Consider the following 19,247-nt stretch of genomic DNA (forward strand, 5'->3'; position numbering starts at 1 on the left):
AGATTGAGGGATAGCTTCTCTTCGTACTTGTTCAATATCACTAGCTTTCCTCATTCGGACCGGTTCACAAATTTGATGTCTATTGTTGCAAAACAACGTCTGAATGATGTCATATAGGATTATGTGGAGTAGAGTGTGTCGCATAATGGATAAGGTGTTTGACTTCAAATCAGAAGATTGAGGGTTTTACTAACCTCGTTGTGGTTTAATTTCATTAGCTCAGCAATTTTGGACATGTTCGCAATTTCCCGAGATAAGGCTTTGTTCTTCTTGCTTTGAAAAGCTAGGACATTGTTATACAATTTAATAATCTAAGAGTGCGAGGCCTGAGTAATATTGTGTCTGATTATGCATCACAAGATTGAGGGATAGCGTCTCTTCGTACTTGTTCAATATCACTAGCTTTCCTCATTCGGACAGGTTCGCAATTTTCATGTCTATTGTGGCAAAACAACGTCTGCATGATGTCATATAGGTGTATATGTAACAGGCTGCGTGGCCTAATGGATAAGGCGTCTGACTTCGAATCAGAAGATTGAAGGTTCGAGTCCCTTCGTGGTCTTTTAATTTCATAAACGCAGTTAATTTAGACTTGTTTGCAATGTCCTGAAAAAAGTCTTTGTTCTTGTTGCTTTGAAATGCTAGGATATTGTTATGCAACTTCAATGATCTAAGAATGCGAGACCCGTGAAATATTGTGTCTGATTCTGCATCACAAGATTGAGGGATAGCGTCTCTTCATACTTGTTCAATATCACTAGCTTTCCTCATTCGGACCGGTTCACAAATTTGATGTCTATTGTTGCAAAACAACGTCTGAATGATGTCATATAGGATTATGTGGAGTAGAGTGTGTCGCATAATGGATAAGGTGTTTGACTTCAAATCAGAAGATTGAGGGTTTGACTCTCCTCATTGTTGTTTAATTTCATTAGCTCAGCAATTTTGGACATGTTCGCAATTTCCCAAGATAAGGCTTTGTTCTTCTTGCTTTGAAAAGCTAGGACATTGTTATACAATTTAATAATATAAGAGTGCGAGGCCTGAGTAATATTGTGTCTGATTATGCATCACAAGATTGAGGGATAGCGTCTCTTCGTACTTGTTCAATATCACTAGCCTTCCTCATTTGGACAGGTTCGCAATTTTCATGTCTATTGTGGCAAAACAACGTCTGCATGATGTCATATAGGAGTATATGTAACAGGCTGCGTGGCCTAATGGATAAGGCGTCTGACTTCGAATCAGAAGATTGAGGGTTCGAGTCCCTTCGTGGTCGTTTAATTTCATAAACGCAGTTCATTTAGACTTGTTTGCAATTTCCTGAAATAACTCTTTGTTCTTGTTGCTTTGAAATGCTAGGATATTGTTATGCAACTTCAATGATCTAAGAGTGCGAGACCCGTGAAATATTGTGTCTGATTCTGCATCACAAGATTGAGAGATAGCGTCTCTTCATACTTGTTCAATATCACTAGCTTTCCTCATTCGGACCGGTTCACAAATTTGATGTCTATTGTTGCAAAACAACGTCTGAATGATGTCATATAGGATTATGTGGAGTAGAGTGTGTCGCATAATGGATAAGGTGTTTGACTTCAAATCAGAAGATTGAGGGTTTGACTCTCCTCATTGTTGTTTAATTTCATTAGCTCAGCAATTTTGGACATGTTCGTAATTTCCCGAGATAAGGCTTTGTTCTTCTTGCTTTGAAAAGCTAGGACATTGTTATACAATTTAATAATCTAAGAGTGCGAGGCCTGAGTAATATTGTGTCTGATTATGCATCACAAGATTGAGGGATAGCGTCTCTTCGTACTTGTTCAATATCACTAGCTTTCCTCATTCGGACAGGTTCGCAATTTTCATGTCTATTGTGGCAAAACAACGTCTGCATGATGTCATATAGGTCTATATGTGACAGGCTGCGTGGCCTAATGGATAAGGCGTCTGAATTCGAGTCAGAAGATTGAGGGTTCGAGTCCCTTCGTGGTCGTTTAATTTCATAAACGCAGTTAATTTAGACTTGTTTGCAATTTCCTGAAATAAGTCTTTGTTCTTGTTGCTTTGAAATGCTAGGATATTGTTATGCAACTTCAATGATCTAAGAATGCGAGACCCGTGAAATATTATGTCTGATTCTGCATCACAAGATTGAGGGATAGCGTCTCTTCGTACTTGTTCAATATCACTAGCTTTCCTCTTTCGGACCGGTTCACAAATTTGATGTCTATTGTTGCAAAACAACGTCTGAATGATGTCATATAGGATTATGTGGAGTAGAGTGTGTCGCATAATGGATAAGGTGTTTGACTTCAAATCAGAAGATTGAGGGTTTTACTCTCCTCGTTGTGGTTTAATTTCATTAGCTCAGCTATTTTGGACATGTTCGCAATTTCCCGAGATAAGGCTTTGTTTTTCTTGCTTTGAAAAGCTAGGACATTGTTATACAATTTAATAATCTAAGAGTGCGAGGCCTGAGTAATATTGTGTCTGATAATGCATCACAAGATTGAGGGATAGAGTCTCTTCGTACTTGTTCAATATCACTAGCTTTCCTCATTCGGACAGGTTCGCAATTTTCATGTCTATTGTGGCAAAACAACGTCTGCATGATGTCATATAGGAGTATATGTAACAGGCTGCGTGGCCTAATGGATAAGGCGTCTGACTTCGAATCAGAAGATTGAGGGTTCGAGTCCCTTCGTGGTCGTTTAATTTCATAAACGCAGTTCATTTAGACTTGTTTGCAATTTCCTGAAATAACTCTTTGTTCTTGTTGCTTTGAAATGCTAGGATATTGTTATGCAACTTCAATGATCTAAGAGTGCGAGACCCGTGAAATATTGTGTCTGATTCTGCATCACAAGATTGAGAGATAGCGTCTCTTCATACTTGTTCAATATCACTAGCTTTCCTCATTCGGACCGGTTCACAAATTTGATGTCTATTGTTGCAAAACAACGTCTGAATGATGTCATATAGGATTATGTGGAGTAGAGTGTGTCGCATAATGGATAAGGTGTTTGACTTCAAATCAGAAGATTGAGGGTTTGACTCTCCTCATTGTTGTTTAATTTCATTAGCTCAGCAATTTTGGACATGTTCGCAATTTCCCGAGATAAGGCTTTGTTCTTCTTGCTTTGAAAAGCTAGGACATTGTTATACAATTTAATAATCTAAGAGTGCGAGGCCTGAGTAATATTGTGTCTGATTATGCATCACAAGATTGAGGGATAGCGTCTCTTCGTACTTGTTCAATATCACTAGCTTTCCTCATTCGGACAGGTTCGCAATTTTCATGTCTATTGTGGCAAAACAACGTCTGCATGATGTCATATAGGTCTATATGTGACAGGCTGCGTGGCCTAATGGATAAGGCGTCTGAATTCGAATCAGAAGATTGAGGGTTCGAGTCCCTTCGTGGTCGTTTAATTTCATAAACGCAGTTAATTTAGACTTGTTTGCAATTTCCTGAAATAAGTCTTTGTTCTTGTTGCTTTGAAATGCTAGGATATTGTTATGCAACTTCAATGATCTAAGAATGCGAGACCCGTGAAATATTATGTCTGATTCTGCATCACAAGATTGAGGGATAGCGTCTCTTCGTACTTGTTCAATATCACTAGCTTTCCTCTTTCGGACCGGTTCACAAATTTGATGTCTATTGTTGCAAAACAACGTCTGAATGATGTCATATAGGATTATGTGGAGTAGAGTGTGTCGCATAATGGATAAGGTGTTTGACTTCAAATCAGAAGATTGAGGGTTTTACTCTCCTCGTTGTGGTTTAATTTCATTAGCTCAGCTATTTTGGACATGTTCGCAATTTCCCGAGATAAGGCTTTGTTTTTCTTGCTTTGAAAAGCTAGGACATTGTTATACAATTTAATAATCTAAGAGTGCGAGGCCTGAGTAATATTGTGTCTGATAATGCATCACAAGATTGAGGGATAGAGTCTCTTCGTACTTGTTCAATATCACTAGCTTTCCTCATTCGGACAGGTTCGCAATTTTCATGTCTATTGTGGCAAAACAACGTCTGCATGATGTCATATAGGTCTATATGTGACAGGCTGCGTGGCCTAATGGATAAGGCGTCTGACTTCGAATCAGAAGATTGAGGGTTCGAGTCCCTTCGTGGTCGTTTAATTTCATAAACGCAGTTAATTTAGACTTGTTTGCAATTTCCTGAAATAAGTCTTTGTTCTTGTTGCTTTGAAATGCTAGGATATTGTTATGCAACTTCAATGATCTAAGAATGCGAGACCCGTGAAATATTATGTCTGATTCTGCATCACAAGATTGAGGGATAGCGTCTCTTCGTACTTGTTCAATATCACTAGCTTTCCTCATTCGGACCGGTTCACAAATTTGATGTCTATTGTTGCAAAACAACGTCTGAATGATGTCATATAGGATTATGTGGAGTAGAGTGTGTCGCATAATGGATAAGGTGTTTGACTTCAAATCAGAAGATTGAGGGTTTTACTCTCCTCGTTGTTGTTTAATTTCATTAGCTCAGCAATTTTGGACATGTTCGCAATTTCCCGAGATAAGGCTTTGTTCTTCTTGCTTTGAAAAGCTAGGACATTGTTATACAATTTAATAATCTAAGAGTGCGAGGCCTGAGTAATATTGTGTCTGATTATGCATCACAAGATTGAGGGATAGCGTCTCTTCGTACTTGTTCAATATCACTAGCTTTCCTCATTCGGACAGGTTCGCAATTTTCATGTCTATTGTGGCAAAACAACGTCTGCATGATGTCATATAGGTCCATATGTGACAGGCTGCGTGGCCTAATGGAAAAGGCGTCTGCCTTCGAATCAGAAGATTGAGGGTTCGAGTCCCTTCGTGGTCGTTTAATTTCATAAACGCAGTTAATTTAGACTTGTTTGCAATTTCCTGAAATAAGTCTTTGTTCTTGTTGCTTTGAAATGCTAGGATATTGTTATGCAACTTCAATGATCTAAGAATGCGAGACCCGTGAAATATTATGTCTGATTTTGCATCACAAGATTGAGGGATAGCGTCTCTTCGTACTTGTTCAATATCACTAGCTTTCCTCATTCGGACCGGTTCACAAATTTGATGTCTATTGTTGCAAAACAACGTCTGAATGATGTCATATAGGATTATGTGGAGTAGAGTGTGTCGCATAATGGATAAGGTGTTTGACTTCAAATCAGAAGATTGAGGGTTTTACTCTCCTCGTTGTTGTTTAATTTCATTAGCTCAGCAATTTTGGACATGTTCGCAATTTCCCGAGATAAGGCTTTGTTCTTCTTGCTTTGAAAAGCTAGGACATTTTTATACAATTTAATAATCTAAGAGTGCGAGGCCTGAGTAATATTGTGTCTGATAATCCATCACAAGATTGAGGGATAGAGTCTCTTCGTACTTGTTCAATATCACTAGCTTTCCTCATTCGGACAGGTTCGCAATTTTCATGTCTATTGTGGCAAAACAACGTCTGCATGATGTTATATAGGAATATATGTAATAAGCTGCGTGGCCTAATGGATAAGCCGTCTGACTTCGAATCAGAAGATTGAGGGTTCGAGTCCCTTCGTGGTCGTTTAATTTCATAAACGCAGTTCATTTAGACTTGTTTGCAATTTCCTGAAAAAAGTCTTTGTTCTTGTTGCTTTGAAATGCTAGGATATTGTTATGCAACTTCAATGATCTAAGAATGCGAGACCCGTGAAATATTGTGTCTGATTCTGCATCACAAGATTGAGGGATAGCGTCTCTTCATACTTGTTCAATATCACTAGCTTTCCTCATTCGGACCGGTTCACAAATTTGATGTCTATTGTTGCAAAACAACGTCTGAATGATGTCATATAGGATTATGTGGAGTAGAGTGTGTCGCATAATGGATAAGGTGTTTGACTTCAAATCAGAAGATTGAGGGTTTGACTCTCCTCATTGTTGTTTAATTTCATTAGCTCAGCAATTTTGGACATGTTCGCAATTTCCCGAGATAAGGCTTTGTTCTTCTTGCTTTGAAAAGCTAGGACATTGTTATACAATTTAATAATCTAAGAGTGCGAGGCCTGAGTAATATTGTGTCTGATTATGCATCACAAGATTGAGGGATAGCGTCTCTTCGTACTTGTTCAATATCACTAGCTTTCCTCATTCGGACAGGTTCGCAATTTTCATGTCTATTGTGGCAAAACAACGTCTGCATGATGTCATATAGGTCTATATGTGACAGGCTGCGTGGCCTAATGGAAAAGGCGTCTGCCTTCGAATCAGAAGATTGAGGGTTCGAGTCCCTTCGTGGTCGTTTAATTTCATAAACGCAGTTAATTTAGACTTGTTTGCAATTTCCTGAAATAAGTCTTTGTTCTTGTTGCTTTGAAATGCTAGGATATTGTTATGCAACTTCAATGATCTAAGAATGCGAGACCCGTGAAATATTATGTCTGATTTTGCATCACAAGATTGAGGGATAGCGTCTCTTCGTACTTGTTCAATATCACTAGCTTTCCTCATTCGGACCGGTTCACAAATTTGATGTCTATTGTTGCAAAACAACGTCTGAATGATGTCATATAGGATTATGTGGAGTAGAGTGTGTCGCATAATGGATAAGGTGTTTGACTTCAAATCAGAAGATTGAGGGTTTTACTCTCCTCGTTGTTGTTTAATTTCATTAGCTCAGCAATTTTGGACATGTTCGCAATTTCCCGAGATAAGGCTTTGTTCTTCTTGCTTTGAAAAGCTAGGACATTTTTATACAATTTAATAATCTAAGAGTGCGAGGCCTGAGTAATATTGTGTCTGATAATCCATCACAAGATTGAGGGATAGAGTCTCTTCGTACTTGTTCAATATCACTAGCTTTCCTCATTCGGACAGGTTCGCAATTTTCATGTCTATTGTGGCAAAACAACGTCTGCATGATGTTATATAGGAATATATGTAATAAGCTGCGTGGCCTAATGGATAAGCCGTCTGACTTCGAATCAGAAGATTGAGGGTTCGAGTCCCTTCGTGGTCGTTTAATTTCATAAACGCAGTTCATTTAGACTTGTTTGCAATTTCCTGAAAAAAGTCTTTGTTCTTGTTGCTTTGAAATGCTAGGATATTGTTATGCAACTTCAATGATCTAAGAATGCGAGACCCGTGAAATATTGTGTCTGATTCTGCATCACAAGATTGAGGGATAGCGTCTCTTCATACTTGTTCAATATCACTAGCTTTCCTCATTCGGACCGGTTCACAAATTTGATGTCTATTGTTGCAAAACAACGTCTGAATGATGTCATATAGGATTATGTGGAGTAGAGTGTGTCGCATAATGGATAAGGTGTTTGACTTCAAATCAGAAGATTGAGGGTTTGACTCTCCTCATTGTTGTTTAATTTCATTAGCTCAGCAATTTTGGACATGTTCGCAATTTCCCGAGATAAGGCTTTGTTCTTCTTGCTTTGAAAAGCTAGGACATTGTTATACAATTTAATAATCTAAGAGTGCGAGGCCTGAGTAATATTGTGTCTGATTATGCATCACAAGATTGAGGGATAGCGTCTCTTCGTACTTGTTCAATATCACTAGCTTTCCTCATTCGGACAGGTTCGCAATTTTCATGTCTATTGTGGCAAAACAACGTCTGCATGATGTCATATAGGTCTATATGTGACAGGCTGCGTGGCCTAATGGATAAGGCGTCTGACTTCGAATCAGAAGATTGAGGGTTCGAGTCCCTTCGTGGTCGTTTAATTTCATAAACGCAGTTAATTTAGACTTGTTTGCAATTTCCTGAAATAAGTCTTTGTTCTTGTTGCTTTGAAATGCTAGGATATTGTTATGCAACTTCAATGATCTAAGAATGCGAGACCCGTGAAATATTATGTCTGATTCTGCATCACAAGATTGAGGGATAGCGTCTCTTCGTACTTGTTCAATATCACTAGCTTTCCTCATTCGGACCGGTTCACAAATTTGATGTCTATTGTTGCAAAACAACGTCTGAATGATGTCATATAGGATTATGTGGAGTAGAGTGTGTCGCATAATGGATAAGGTGTTTGACTTCAAATCAGAAGATTGAGGGTTTTACTCTCCTCGTTGTTGTTTAATTTCATTAGCTCAGCAATTTTGGACATGTTCGCAATTTCCCGAGATAAGGCTTTGTTCTTCTTGCTTTGAAAAGCTAGGACATTGTTATACAATTTAATAATCTAAGAGTGCGAGGCCTGAGTAATATTGTGTCTGATTATGCATCACAAGATTGAGGGATAGCGTCTCTTCGTACTTGTTCAATATCACTAGCTTTCCTCATTCGGACAGGTTCGCAATTTTCATGTCTATTGTGGCAAAACAACGTCTGCATGATGTCATATAGGAGAATATGTAACAGGCTGCGTGGCCTAATGGATAAAGCGTCTGACTTCGAATCAGAAGATTGAGGGTTCGAGTCCCTTCGTGGTCGTTTAATTTCATAAACGCAGTTCATTTAGACTTGTTTGCAATTTCCTGAAATAAGTCTTTGTTCTTGTTGCTTTGAAATGCTAGGATATTGTTATGCAACTTCAATGATCTAAGAATGCGAGACCCGTGAAATATTATGTCTGATTCTGCATCACAAGATTGAGGGATAGCGTCTCTTCGTACTTGTTCAATATCACTAGCTTTCCTCTTTCGGACCGGTTCACAAATTTGATGTCTATTGTTGCAAAACAACGTCTGAATGATGTCATATAGGATTATGTGGAGTAGAGTGTGTCGCATAATGGATAAGGTGTTTGACTTCAAATCAGAAGATTGAGGGTTTTACTAACCTCGTTGTGGTTTAATTTCATTAGCTCAGCAATTTTGGACATGTTCGCAATTTCCCGAGATAAGGCTTTGTTTTTCTTGCTTTGAAAAGCTAGGACATTGTTATACAATTTAATAATCTAAGAGTGCGAGGCCTGAGTAATATTGTGTCTGATTATGCATCACAAGATTGAGGGATAGCGTCTCTTCGTACTTGTTCAATATCACTAGCTTTCCTCATTCGGACAGGTTCGCAATTTTCATGTCTATTGTGGCAAAACAACGTCTGCATGATGTCATATAGGAGTATATGTAACAGGCTGCGTGGCCTAATGGATAAGGCGTCTGACTTCGAATCAGAAGATTGAGGGTTCGAGTCCCTTCGTGGTCGTTTAATTTCATAAACGCAGTTCATTTAGACTTGTTTGCAATTTCCTGAAATAACTCTTTGTTCTTGTTGCTTTGAAATGCTAGGATATTGTTATGCAACTTCAATGATCTAAGAGTGCGAGACCCGTGAAATATTGTGTCTGATTCTGCATCACAAGATTGAGAGATAGCGTCTCTTCATACTTGTTCAATATCACTAGCTTTCCTCATTCGGACCGGTTCACAAATTTGATGTCTATTGTTGCAAAACAACGTCTGAATGATGTCATATAGGATTATGTGGAGTAGAGTGTGTCGCATAAAGGATAAGGTGTTTGACTTCAAATCAGAAGATTGAGGGTTTGACTCTCCTCATTGTTGTTTAATTTCATTAGCTCAGCAATTTTGGACATGTTCGCAATTTCCCGAGATAAGGCTTTGTTCTTCTTGCTTTGAAAAGCTAGGACATTGTTATACAATTTAATAATCTAAGAGTGCGAGGCCTGAGTAATATTGTGTCTGATTATGCATCATAAGATTGAGGGATAGCGTCTCTTCGTACTTGTTCAATATCACTAGCTTTCCTCATTCGGACAGGTTCGCAATTTTCATGTCTATTGTGGCAAAACAACGTCTGCATGATGTCATATAGGTCTATACGTGACAGGCTGCGTGGCCTAATGGATAAGGCGTCTGACTTCGAATCAGAAGATTGAGGGTTCGAGTCCCTTCGTGGTCGTTTAATTTCATAAACGCAGTTAATTTAGACTTGTTTGCAATTTCCTGAAATAAGTCTTTGTTCTTGTTGCTTTGAAATGCTAGGATATTGTTATGCAACTTCAATGATCTAAGAATGCGAGACCCGTGAAATATTATGTCTGATTCTGCATCACAAGATTGAGGGATAGCGTCTCTTCGTACTTGTTCAATATCACTAGCTTTCCTCTTTCGGACCGGTTCACAAATTTGATGTCTATTGTTGCAAAACAACGTCTGAATGATGTCATATAGGATTATGTGGAGTAGAGTGTGTCGCATAATGGATAAGGTGTTTGACTTCAAATCAGAAGATTGAGGGTTTGACTCTCCTCATTGTTGTTTAATTTCATTAGCTCAGCAATTTTGGACATGTTCGCAATTTCCCGAGATAAGGCTTTGTTCTTCTTGCTTTGAAAAGCTAGGACATTGTTATACAATTTAATAATCTAAGAGTGCGAGGCCTGAGTAATATTGTGTCTGATTATGCATCACAAGATTGAGGGATAGCGTCTCTTCGTACTTGTTCAATATCACTAGCTTTCCTCATTCGGACAGGTTCGCAATTTTCATGTCTATTGTGGCAAAACAACGTCTGCATGATGTCATATAGGTCTATATGTGACAGGCTGCGTGGCCTAATGGATAAGGCGTCTGCCTTCGAATCAGAAGATTGAGGGTTCGAGTCCCTTCGTGGTCGTTTAATTTCATAAACGCAGTTAATTTAGACTTGTTTGCAATTTCCTGAAATAAGTCTTTGTTCTTGTTGCTTTGAAATGCTAGGATATTGTTATGCAACTTCAATGATCTAAGAATGCGAGACCCGTGAAATATTATGTCTGATTTTGCATCACAAGATTGAGGGATAGCGTCTCTTCGTACTTGTTCAATATCACTAGCTTTCCTCATTCGGACCGGTTCACAAATTTGATGTCTATTGTTGCAAAACAACGTCTGAATGATGTCATATAGGATTATGTGGAGTAGAGTGTGTCGCATAATGGATAAGGTGTTTGACTTCAAATCAGAAGATTGAGGGTTTTACTCTCCTCGTTGTTGTTTAATTTCATTAGCTCAGCAATTTTGGACATGTTCGCAATTTCCCGAGATAAGGCTTTGTTCTTCTTGCTTTGAAAAGCTAGGACATTTTTATACAATTTAATAATCTAAGAGTGCGAGGCCTGAGTAATATTGTGTCTGATAATCCATCACAAGATTGAGGGATAGAGTCTCTTCGTACTTGTTCAATATCACTAGCTTTCCTCATTCGGACAGGTTCGCAATTTTCATGTCTATTGTGGCAAAACAACGTCTGCATGATGTCATATAGGAATATATGTAATAGGCTGCGTGGCCTAATGGATAAGGCGTCTGACTTCGAATCAGAAGATTGAGGGTTCGAGTCCCTTCGTGGTCGTTTAATTTCATAAACGCAGTTCATTTAGACTTGTTTGCAATTTCCTGAAAAAAGTCTTTGTTCTTGTTGCTTTGAAATGCTAGGATATTGTTATGCAACTTCAATGATCTAAGAATGCGAGACCCGTGAAATATTGTGTCTGATTCTGCATCACAAGATTGAGGGATAGCGTCTCTTCATACTTGTTCAATATCACTAGCTTTCCTCATTCGGACCGGTTCACAAATTTGATGTCTATTGTTGCAAAACAACGTCTGAATGATGTCATATAGGATTATGTGGAGTAGAGTGTGTCGCATAATGGATAAGGTGTTTGACTTCAAATCAGAAGATTGAGGGTTTTACTCTCCTCGTTGTTGTTTAATTTCATTAGCTCAGCAATTTTGGACATGTTCGCAATTTCCCGAGATAAGGCTTTGTTCTTCTTGCTTTGAAAAGCTAGGACATTTTTATACAATTTAATAATCTAAGAGTGCGAGGCCTGAGTAATATTGTGTCTGATAATCCATCACAAGATTGAGGGATAGAGTCTCTTCGTACTTGTTCAATATCACTAGCTTTCCTCATTCGGACAGGTTCGCAATTTTCATGTCTATTGTGGCAAAACAACGTCTGCATGATGTCATATAGGAATATATGTAATAGGCTGCGTGGCCTAATGGATAAGGCTTCTGACTTCGAATCAGAAGATTGAGGGTTCGAGTCCCTTCGTGGTCGTTTAATTTCATAAACGCAGTTCATTTAGACTTGTTTGCAATTTCCTGAAAAAAGTCTTTGTTCTTGTTGCTTTGAAATGCTAGGATATTGTTATTCAACTTCAATGATCTAAGAATGCGAGACCCGTGAAATATTGTGTCTGATTCTGCATCACAAGATTGAGGGATAGCGTCTCTTCATACTTGTTCAATATCACTAGCTTTCCTCATTCGGACCGGTTCACAAATTTGATGTCTATTGTTGCAAAACAACGTCTGAATGATGTCATATAGGATTATGTGGAGTAGAGTGTGTCGCATAATGGATAAGGTGTTTGACTTCAAATCAGAAGATTGAGGGTTTGACTCTCCTCATTGTTGTTTAATTTCATTAGCTCAGCAATTTTGGACATGTTCGCAATTTCCCAAGATAAGGCTTTGTTCTTCTTGCTTTGAAAAGCTAGGACATTGTTATACAATTTAATAATCTAAGAGTGCGAGGCCTGAGTAATATTGTGTCTGATAATGCATCACAAGATTGAGGGATAGAGTCTCTTCGTACTTGTTCAATATCACTAGCTTTCCTCATTCGGACAGGTTCGCAATTTTCATGTCTATTGTGGCAAAACAACGTCTGCATGATGTAATATAGGAGAATATGTAACAGGCTGCGTGGCCTAATGGATAAGGCGTCTGACTTCGAATCAGAAGATTCAGGGTTCGAGTCCCTTCGAGGTCGTTTAATTTCATAAACGCAGTTCATTTAGACTTGTTTGCAATTTCCTGAAATAAGTCTTTGTTCTTTTTGCTTTGAAATGCTAGGATATTGTTATGCAACTTCAATTATCTAAGAATGCGAGACCCGTGAAATATTATGTCTGATTCTGCATCACAAGATTGAGGGATAGCTTCTCTTCGTACTTGTTCAATATCACTAGCTTTCCTCATTCGGACCGGTTCACAAATTTGATGTCTATTGTTGCAAAACAACGTCTGAATGATGTCATATAGGATTATGTGGAGTAGAGTGTGTCGCATAATGGATAAGGTGTTTGACTTCAAATCAGAAGATTGAGGGTTTTACTAACCTCGTTGTGGTTTAATTTCATTAGCTCAGCAATTTTGGACATGTTCGCAATTTCCCGAGATAAGGCTTTGTTCTTCTTGCTTTGAAAAGCTAGGACATTGTTATACAATTTAATAATCTAAGAGTGCGAGGCCTGAGTAATATTGTGTCTGATTATGCATCACAAGATTGAGGGATAGCGTCTCTTCGTACTTGTTCAATATCACTAGCTTTCCTCATTCGGACAGGTTCGCAATTTTCATGTCTATTGTGGCAAAACAACGTCTGCATGATGTCATATAGGTGTATATGTAACAGGCTGCGTGGCCTAATGGATAAGGCGTCTGACTTCGAATCAGAAGATTGAAGGTTCGAGTCCCTTCGTGGTCTTTTAATTTCATAAACGCAGTTAATTTAGACTTGTTTGCAATGTCCTGAAAAAAGTCTTTGTTCTTGTTGCTTTGAAATGCTAGGATATTGTTATGCAACTTCAATGATCTAAGAATGCGAGACCCGTGAAATATTGTGTCTGATTCTGCATCACAAGATTGAGGGATAGCGTCTCTTCATACTTGTTCAATATCACTAGCTTTCCTCATTCGGACCGGTTCACAAATTTGATGTCTATTGTTGCAAAACAACGTCTGAATGATGTCATATAGGATTATGTGGAGTAGAGTGTGTCGCATAATGGATAAGGTGTTTGACTTCAAATCAGAAGATTGAGGGTTTGACTCTCCTCATTGTTGTTTAATTTCATTAGCTCAGCAATTTTGGACATGTTCGCAATTTCCCAAGATAAGGCTTTGTTCTTCTTGCTTTGAAAAGCTAGGACATTGTTATACAATTTAATAATATAAGAGTGCGAGGCCTGAGTAATATTGTGTCTGATTATGCATCACAAGATTGAGGGATAGCGTCTCTTCGTACTTGTTCAATATCACTAGCCTTCCTCATTTGGACAGGTTCGCAATTTTCATGTCTATTGTGGCAAAACAACGTCTGCATGATGTCATATAGGAGTATATGTAACAGGCTGCGTGGCCTAATGGATAAGGCGTCTGACTTCGAAGCAGAAGATTGAGGGTTCGAGTCCCTTCGTGGTCGTTTAATTTCATAAACGCAGTTCATTTAGACTTGTTTGCAATTTCCTGAAAAAAGTCTTTGTTCTTGTTGCTTTGAAATGCTAGGATATTGTTATGCAACTTCAATGATCTAAGAATGCGAGACCCGTGAAATATTGTGTCTGATTCTGCATCACAAGATTGAGGGATAGCGTCTCTTCATACTTGTTCAATATCACTAGCTTTCCTCATTCGGACCGGTTCACAAATTTGATGTCTATTGTTGCAAAACAACGTCTGAATGATGTCATATAGGATTATGTGGAGTAGAGTGTGTCGCATAATGGATAAGGTGTTTGACTTCAAATCAGAAGATTGAGGGTTTGACTCTCCTCATTGTTGTTTAATTTCATTAGCTCAGCAATTTTGGACATGTTCGCAATTTCCCAAGATAAGGCTTTGTTCTTCTTGCTTTGAAAAGCTAGGACATTGTTATACAATTTAATAATATAAGAGTGCGAGGCCTGAGTAATATTGTGTCTGATTATGCATCACAAGATTGAGGGATAGCGTCTCTTCGTACTTGTTCAATATCACTAGCCTTCCTCATTTGGACAGGTTCGCAATTTTCATGTCTATTGTGGCAAAACAACGTCTGCATGATGTCATATAGGAGTATATGTAACAGGCTGCGTGGCCTAATGGATAAGGCGTCTGAATTCGAATCAGAAGATTGAGGGTTCGAGTCCCTTCGTGGTCGTTTAATTTCATAAACGCAGTTCATTTAGACTTGTTTGCAATTTCCTGAAATAACTCTTTGTTCTTGTTGCTTTGAAATGCTAGGATATTGTTATGCAACTTCAATGATCTAAGAGTGCGAGACCCGTGAAATATTGTGTCTGATTCTGCATCACAAGATTGAGAGATAGCGTCTCTTCATACTTGTTCAATATCACTAGCTTTCCTCATTCGGACCGGTTCACAAATTTGATGTCTATTGTTGCAAAACAACGTCTGAATGATGTCATATAGGATTATGTGGAGTAGAGTGTGTCGCATAATGGATAAGGTGTTTGACTTCAAATCAGAAGATTGAGGGTTTGACTCTCCTCATTGTTGTTTAATTTCATTAGCTCAGCAATTTTGGACATGTTCGCAATTTCCCGAGATAAGGCTTTGTTCTTCTTGCTTTGAAAAGCTAGGACATTGTTATACAATTTAATAATCTAAGAGTGCGAGGCCTGAGTAATATTGTGTCTGATTATGCATCACAAGATTGAGGGATAGCGTCTCTTCGTACTTGTTCAATATCACTAGCTTTCCTCATTCGGACAGGTTCGCAATTTTCATGTCTATTGTGGCAAAACAACGTCTGCATGATGTCATATAGGTCTATATGTGACAGGCTGCGTGGCCTAATGGATAAGGCGTCTGAATTCGAATCAGAAGATTGAGGGTTCGAGTCCCTTCGTGCTCGTTTAATTTCATAAACGCAGTTAATTTAGACTTGTTTGCAATTTCCTGAAATAAGTCTTTGTTCTTGTTGCTTTGAAATGCTAGGATATTGTTATGCAACTTCAATGATCTAAGAATGCGAGACCCGTGAAATATTATGTCTGATTCTGCATCACAAGATTGAGGGATAGCGTCTCTTCGTACTTGTTCAATATCACTAGCTTTCCTCTTTCGGACCGGTTCACAAATTTGATGTCTATTGTTGCAAAACAACGTCTGAATGATGTCATATAGGATTATGTGGAGTAGAGTGTGTCGCATAATGGATAAGGTGTTTGACTTCAAATCAGAAGATTGAGGGTTTTACTCTCCTCGTTGTGGTTTAATTTCATTAGCTCAGCTATTTTGGACATGTTCGCAATTTCCCGAGATAAGGCTTTGTTTTTCTTGCTTTGAAAAGCTAGGACATTGTTATACAATTTAATAATCTAAGAGTGCGAGGCCTGAGTAATATTGTGTCTGATAATGCATCACAAGATTGAGGGATAGCGTCTCTTCGTACTTGTTCAATATCACTAGCTTTCCTCATTCGGACAGGTTCGCAATTTTCATGTCTATTGTGGCAAAACAACGTCTGCATGATGTCATATAGGAGTATATGTAACAGGCTGCGTGGCCTAATGGATAAGGCGTCTGACTTCGAATCAGAAGATTGAGGGTTCGAGTCCCTTCGTGGTCGTTTAATTTCATAAACGCAGTTCATTTAGACTTGTTTGCAATTTCCTGAAATAACTCTTTGTTCTTGTTGCTTTGAAATGCTAGGATATTGTTATGCAACTTCAATGATCTAAGAGTGCGAGACCCGTGAAATATTGTGTCTGATTCTGCATCACAAGATTGAGAGATAGCGTCTCTTCATACTTGTTCAATATCACTAGCTTTCCTCATTCGGACCGGTTCACAAATTTGATGTCTATTGTTGCAAAACAACGTCTGAATGATGTCATATAGGATTATGTGGAGTAGAGTGTGTCGCATAATGGATAAGGTGTTTGACTTCAAATCAGAAGATTGAGGGTTTGACTCTCCTCATTGTTGTTTAATTTCATTAGCTCAGCAATTTTGGACATGTTCGCAATTTCCCGAGATAAGGCTTTGTTCTTCTTGCTTTGAAAAGCTAGGACATTGTTATACAATTTAATAATCTAAGAGTGCGAGGCCTGAGTAATATTGTGTCTGATTATGCATCACAAGATTGAGGGATAGCGTCTCTTCGTACTTGTTCAATATCACTAGCTTTCCTCATTCGGACAGGTTCGCAATTTTCATGTCTATTGTGGCAAAACAACGTCTGCATGATGTCATATAGGTCTATATGTGACAGGCTGCGTGGCCTAATGGATAAGGCGTCTGAATTCGAATCAGAAGATTGAGGGTTCGAGTCCCTTCGTGGTCGTTTAATTTCATAAACGCAGTTAATTTAGACTTGTTTGCAATTTCCTGAAATAAGTCTTTGTTCTTGTTGCTTTGAAATGCTAGGATATTGTTATGCAACTTCAATGATCTAAGAATGCGAGACCCGTGAAATATTATGTCTGATTTTGCATCACAAGATTGAGGGATAGCGTCTCTTCGTACTTGTTCAATATCACTAGCTTTCCTCATTCGGACCGGTTCACAAATTTGATGTCTATTGTTGCAAAACAACGTCTGAATGATGTCATATAGGATTATGTGGAGTAGAATGTGTCGCATAATGGATAAGGTGTTTGACTTCAAATCAGAAGATTGAGGGTTTTACTCTCCTCGTTGTGGTTTAATTTCATTAGCTCAGCTATTTTGGACATGTTCGCAATTTCCCGAGATAAGGCTTTGTTTTTCTTGCTTTGAAAAGCTAGGACATTGTTATACAATTTAATAATCTAAGAGTGCGAGGCCTGAGTAATATTGTGTCTGATAATGCATCACAAGATTGAGGGATAGAGTCTCTTCGTACTTGTTCAATATCACTAGCTTTCCTCATTCGGACAGGTTCGCAATTTTCATGTCTATTGTGGCAAAACAACGTCTGCATGATGTCATATAGGAGTATATATAACAGGCTGCGTGGCCTAATGGATAAGGCGTCTGACTTCGAATCAGAAGATTGAGGGTTCGAGTCCCTTCGTGGTCGTTTAATTTCATAAACGCAGTTCATTTAGACTTGTTTGCAATTTCCTGAAATAACTCTTTGTTCTTGTTGCTTTGAAATGCTAGGATATTGTTATGCAACTTCAATGATCTAAGAGTGCGAGACCCGTGAAATATTGTGTCTGATTCTGCATCACAAGATTGAGAGATAGCGTCTCTTCATACTTGTTCAATATCACTAGCTTTCCTCATTCGGACCGGTTCACAAATTTGATGTCTATTGTTGCAAAACAACGTCTGAATGATGTCATATAGGATTATGTGGAGTAGAGTGTGTCGCATAATGGATAAGGTGTTTGACTTCAAATCAGAAGATTGAGGGTTTGACTCTCCTCATTGTTGTTTAATTTCATTAGCTCAGCAATTTTGGACATGTTCGCAATTTCCCAAGATAAGGCTTTGTTCTTCTTGCTTTGAAAAGCTAGGACATTGTTATACAATTTAATAATATAAGAGTGCGAGGCCTGAGTAATATTGTGTCTGATTATGCATCACAAGATTGAGGGATAGCGTCTCTTCGTACTTGTTCAATATCACTAGCCTTCCTCATTTGGACAGGTTCGCAATTTTCATGTCTATTGTGGCAAAACAACGTCTGCATGATGTCATATAGGAGTATATGTAACAGGCTGCGTGGCCTAATGGATAAGGCGTCTGACTTCGAATCAGAAGATTGAGGGTTCGAGTCCCTTCGTGGTCGTTTAATTTCATAAACGCAGTTCATTTAGACTTGTTTGCAATTTCCTGAAATAAGTCTTTGTTCTTGTTGCTTTGAAATGCTAGGATATTGTTATGCAACTTCAATGATCTAAGAATGCGAGACCCGTGAAATATTATGTCTGATTTTGCATCACAAGATTGAGGGATAGCGTCTCTTCGTACTTGTTCAATATCACTAGCTTTCCTCATTCGGACCGGTTCACAAATTTGATGTCTATTGTTGCAAAACAACGTCTGAATGATGTCATATAGGATTATGTGGAGTAGAGTGTGTCGCATAATGGATAAGGTGTTTGACTTCAAATCAGAAGATTGAGGGTTTTACTCTCCTCGTTGTTGTTTAATTTCATTAGCTCAGCAATTTTGGACATGTTCGCAATTTCCCGAGATAAGGCTTTGTTCTTCTTGCTTTGAAAAGCTAGGACATTTTTATACAATTTAATAATCTAAGAGTGCGAGGCCTGAGTAATATTGTGTCTGATAATCCATCACAAGATTGAGGGATAGAGTCTCTTCGTACTTGTTCAATATCACTAGCTTTCCTCATTCGGACAGGTTCGCAATTTTCATGTCTATTGTGGCAAAACAACGTCTGCATGATGTCATATAGGAATATATGTAATAGGCTGCGTGGCCTAATGGATAAGCCGTCTGACTTCGAATCAGAAGATTGAGGGTTCGAGTCCCTTCGTGGTCGTTTAATTTCATAAACGCAGTTCATTTAGACTTGTTTGCAATTT

General features: G+C 38.5%; 23 non-coding genes across 23 annotated transcripts; all 23 read left to right on the forward strand.

Moving 5' to 3' along the window:
• Positions 1–489: 489 nt before the first annotated feature.
• trnar-ucg (transfer RNA arginine (anticodon UCG)) lies at positions 490–562 on the forward strand. The gene has a single exon. It is a non-coding gene; the product is annotated as a tRNA-Arg (tRNA).
• A 644-nt stretch (positions 563–1,206) lies between these two features.
• On the forward strand, positions 1,207–1,279 carry trnar-ucg (transfer RNA arginine (anticodon UCG)). Its single transcript has one exon. It is a non-coding gene; the product is annotated as a tRNA-Arg (tRNA).
• Positions 1,280–2,640: 1,361 nt separating this feature from the next.
• trnar-ucg (transfer RNA arginine (anticodon UCG)) lies at positions 2,641–2,713 on the forward strand. The gene has a single exon. It is a non-coding gene; the product is annotated as a tRNA-Arg (tRNA).
• A 644-nt stretch (positions 2,714–3,357) lies between these two features.
• On the forward strand, positions 3,358–3,430 carry trnar-ucg (transfer RNA arginine (anticodon UCG)). The gene has a single exon. It is a non-coding gene; the product is annotated as a tRNA-Arg (tRNA).
• A 644-nt stretch (positions 3,431–4,074) lies between these two features.
• On the forward strand, positions 4,075–4,147 carry trnar-ucg (transfer RNA arginine (anticodon UCG)). The gene has a single exon. It is a non-coding gene; the product is annotated as a tRNA-Arg (tRNA).
• Positions 4,148–4,791: 644 nt separating this feature from the next.
• trnar-ucg (transfer RNA arginine (anticodon UCG)) lies at positions 4,792–4,864 on the forward strand. Its single transcript has one exon. It is a non-coding gene; the product is annotated as a tRNA-Arg (tRNA).
• Positions 4,865–6,225: 1,361 nt separating this feature from the next.
• On the forward strand, positions 6,226–6,298 carry trnar-ucg (transfer RNA arginine (anticodon UCG)). Its single transcript has one exon. It is a non-coding gene; the product is annotated as a tRNA-Arg (tRNA).
• A 1,361-nt stretch (positions 6,299–7,659) lies between these two features.
• trnar-ucg (transfer RNA arginine (anticodon UCG)) lies at positions 7,660–7,732 on the forward strand. Its single transcript has one exon. It is a non-coding gene; the product is annotated as a tRNA-Arg (tRNA).
• A 644-nt stretch (positions 7,733–8,376) lies between these two features.
• On the forward strand, positions 8,377–8,449 carry trnar-ucg (transfer RNA arginine (anticodon UCG)). Its single transcript has one exon. It is a non-coding gene; the product is annotated as a tRNA-Arg (tRNA).
• Positions 8,450–9,093: 644 nt separating this feature from the next.
• trnar-ucg (transfer RNA arginine (anticodon UCG)) lies at positions 9,094–9,166 on the forward strand. Its single transcript has one exon. It is a non-coding gene; the product is annotated as a tRNA-Arg (tRNA).
• A 644-nt stretch (positions 9,167–9,810) lies between these two features.
• Positions 9,811–9,883, forward strand: trnar-ucg (transfer RNA arginine (anticodon UCG)). The gene has a single exon. It is a non-coding gene; the product is annotated as a tRNA-Arg (tRNA).
• Positions 9,884–10,527: 644 nt separating this feature from the next.
• On the forward strand, positions 10,528–10,600 carry trnar-ucg (transfer RNA arginine (anticodon UCG)). The gene has a single exon. It is a non-coding gene; the product is annotated as a tRNA-Arg (tRNA).
• A 644-nt stretch (positions 10,601–11,244) lies between these two features.
• Positions 11,245–11,317, forward strand: trnar-ucg (transfer RNA arginine (anticodon UCG)). The gene has a single exon. It is a non-coding gene; the product is annotated as a tRNA-Arg (tRNA).
• Positions 11,318–11,961: 644 nt separating this feature from the next.
• Positions 11,962–12,034, forward strand: trnar-ucg (transfer RNA arginine (anticodon UCG)). Its single transcript has one exon. It is a non-coding gene; the product is annotated as a tRNA-Arg (tRNA).
• A 644-nt stretch (positions 12,035–12,678) lies between these two features.
• trnar-ucg (transfer RNA arginine (anticodon UCG)) lies at positions 12,679–12,751 on the forward strand. Its single transcript has one exon. It is a non-coding gene; the product is annotated as a tRNA-Arg (tRNA).
• Positions 12,752–13,395: 644 nt separating this feature from the next.
• trnar-ucg (transfer RNA arginine (anticodon UCG)) lies at positions 13,396–13,468 on the forward strand. Its single transcript has one exon. It is a non-coding gene; the product is annotated as a tRNA-Arg (tRNA).
• Positions 13,469–14,112: 644 nt separating this feature from the next.
• trnar-ucg (transfer RNA arginine (anticodon UCG)) lies at positions 14,113–14,185 on the forward strand. Its single transcript has one exon. It is a non-coding gene; the product is annotated as a tRNA-Arg (tRNA).
• Positions 14,186–14,829: 644 nt separating this feature from the next.
• trnar-ucg (transfer RNA arginine (anticodon UCG)) lies at positions 14,830–14,902 on the forward strand. Its single transcript has one exon. It is a non-coding gene; the product is annotated as a tRNA-Arg (tRNA).
• Positions 14,903–16,263: 1,361 nt separating this feature from the next.
• On the forward strand, positions 16,264–16,336 carry trnar-ucg (transfer RNA arginine (anticodon UCG)). The gene has a single exon. It is a non-coding gene; the product is annotated as a tRNA-Arg (tRNA).
• Positions 16,337–16,980: 644 nt separating this feature from the next.
• Positions 16,981–17,053, forward strand: trnar-ucg (transfer RNA arginine (anticodon UCG)). Its single transcript has one exon. It is a non-coding gene; the product is annotated as a tRNA-Arg (tRNA).
• A 644-nt stretch (positions 17,054–17,697) lies between these two features.
• Positions 17,698–17,770, forward strand: trnar-ucg (transfer RNA arginine (anticodon UCG)). Its single transcript has one exon. It is a non-coding gene; the product is annotated as a tRNA-Arg (tRNA).
• Positions 17,771–18,414: 644 nt separating this feature from the next.
• Positions 18,415–18,487, forward strand: trnar-ucg (transfer RNA arginine (anticodon UCG)). Its single transcript has one exon. It is a non-coding gene; the product is annotated as a tRNA-Arg (tRNA).
• A 644-nt stretch (positions 18,488–19,131) lies between these two features.
• trnar-ucg (transfer RNA arginine (anticodon UCG)) lies at positions 19,132–19,204 on the forward strand. Its single transcript has one exon. It is a non-coding gene; the product is annotated as a tRNA-Arg (tRNA).
• The last annotated feature ends 43 nt before the right edge of the window (positions 19,205–19,247 follow it).

Source organism: Salvelinus fontinalis, chromosome 15, assembly GCF_029448725.1.
Source record: "Salvelinus fontinalis isolate EN_2023a chromosome 15, ASM2944872v1, whole genome shotgun sequence".
In the NCBI taxonomy this organism is placed as follows: Eukaryota; Metazoa; Chordata; class Actinopteri; order Salmoniformes; family Salmonidae; genus Salvelinus; species Salvelinus fontinalis.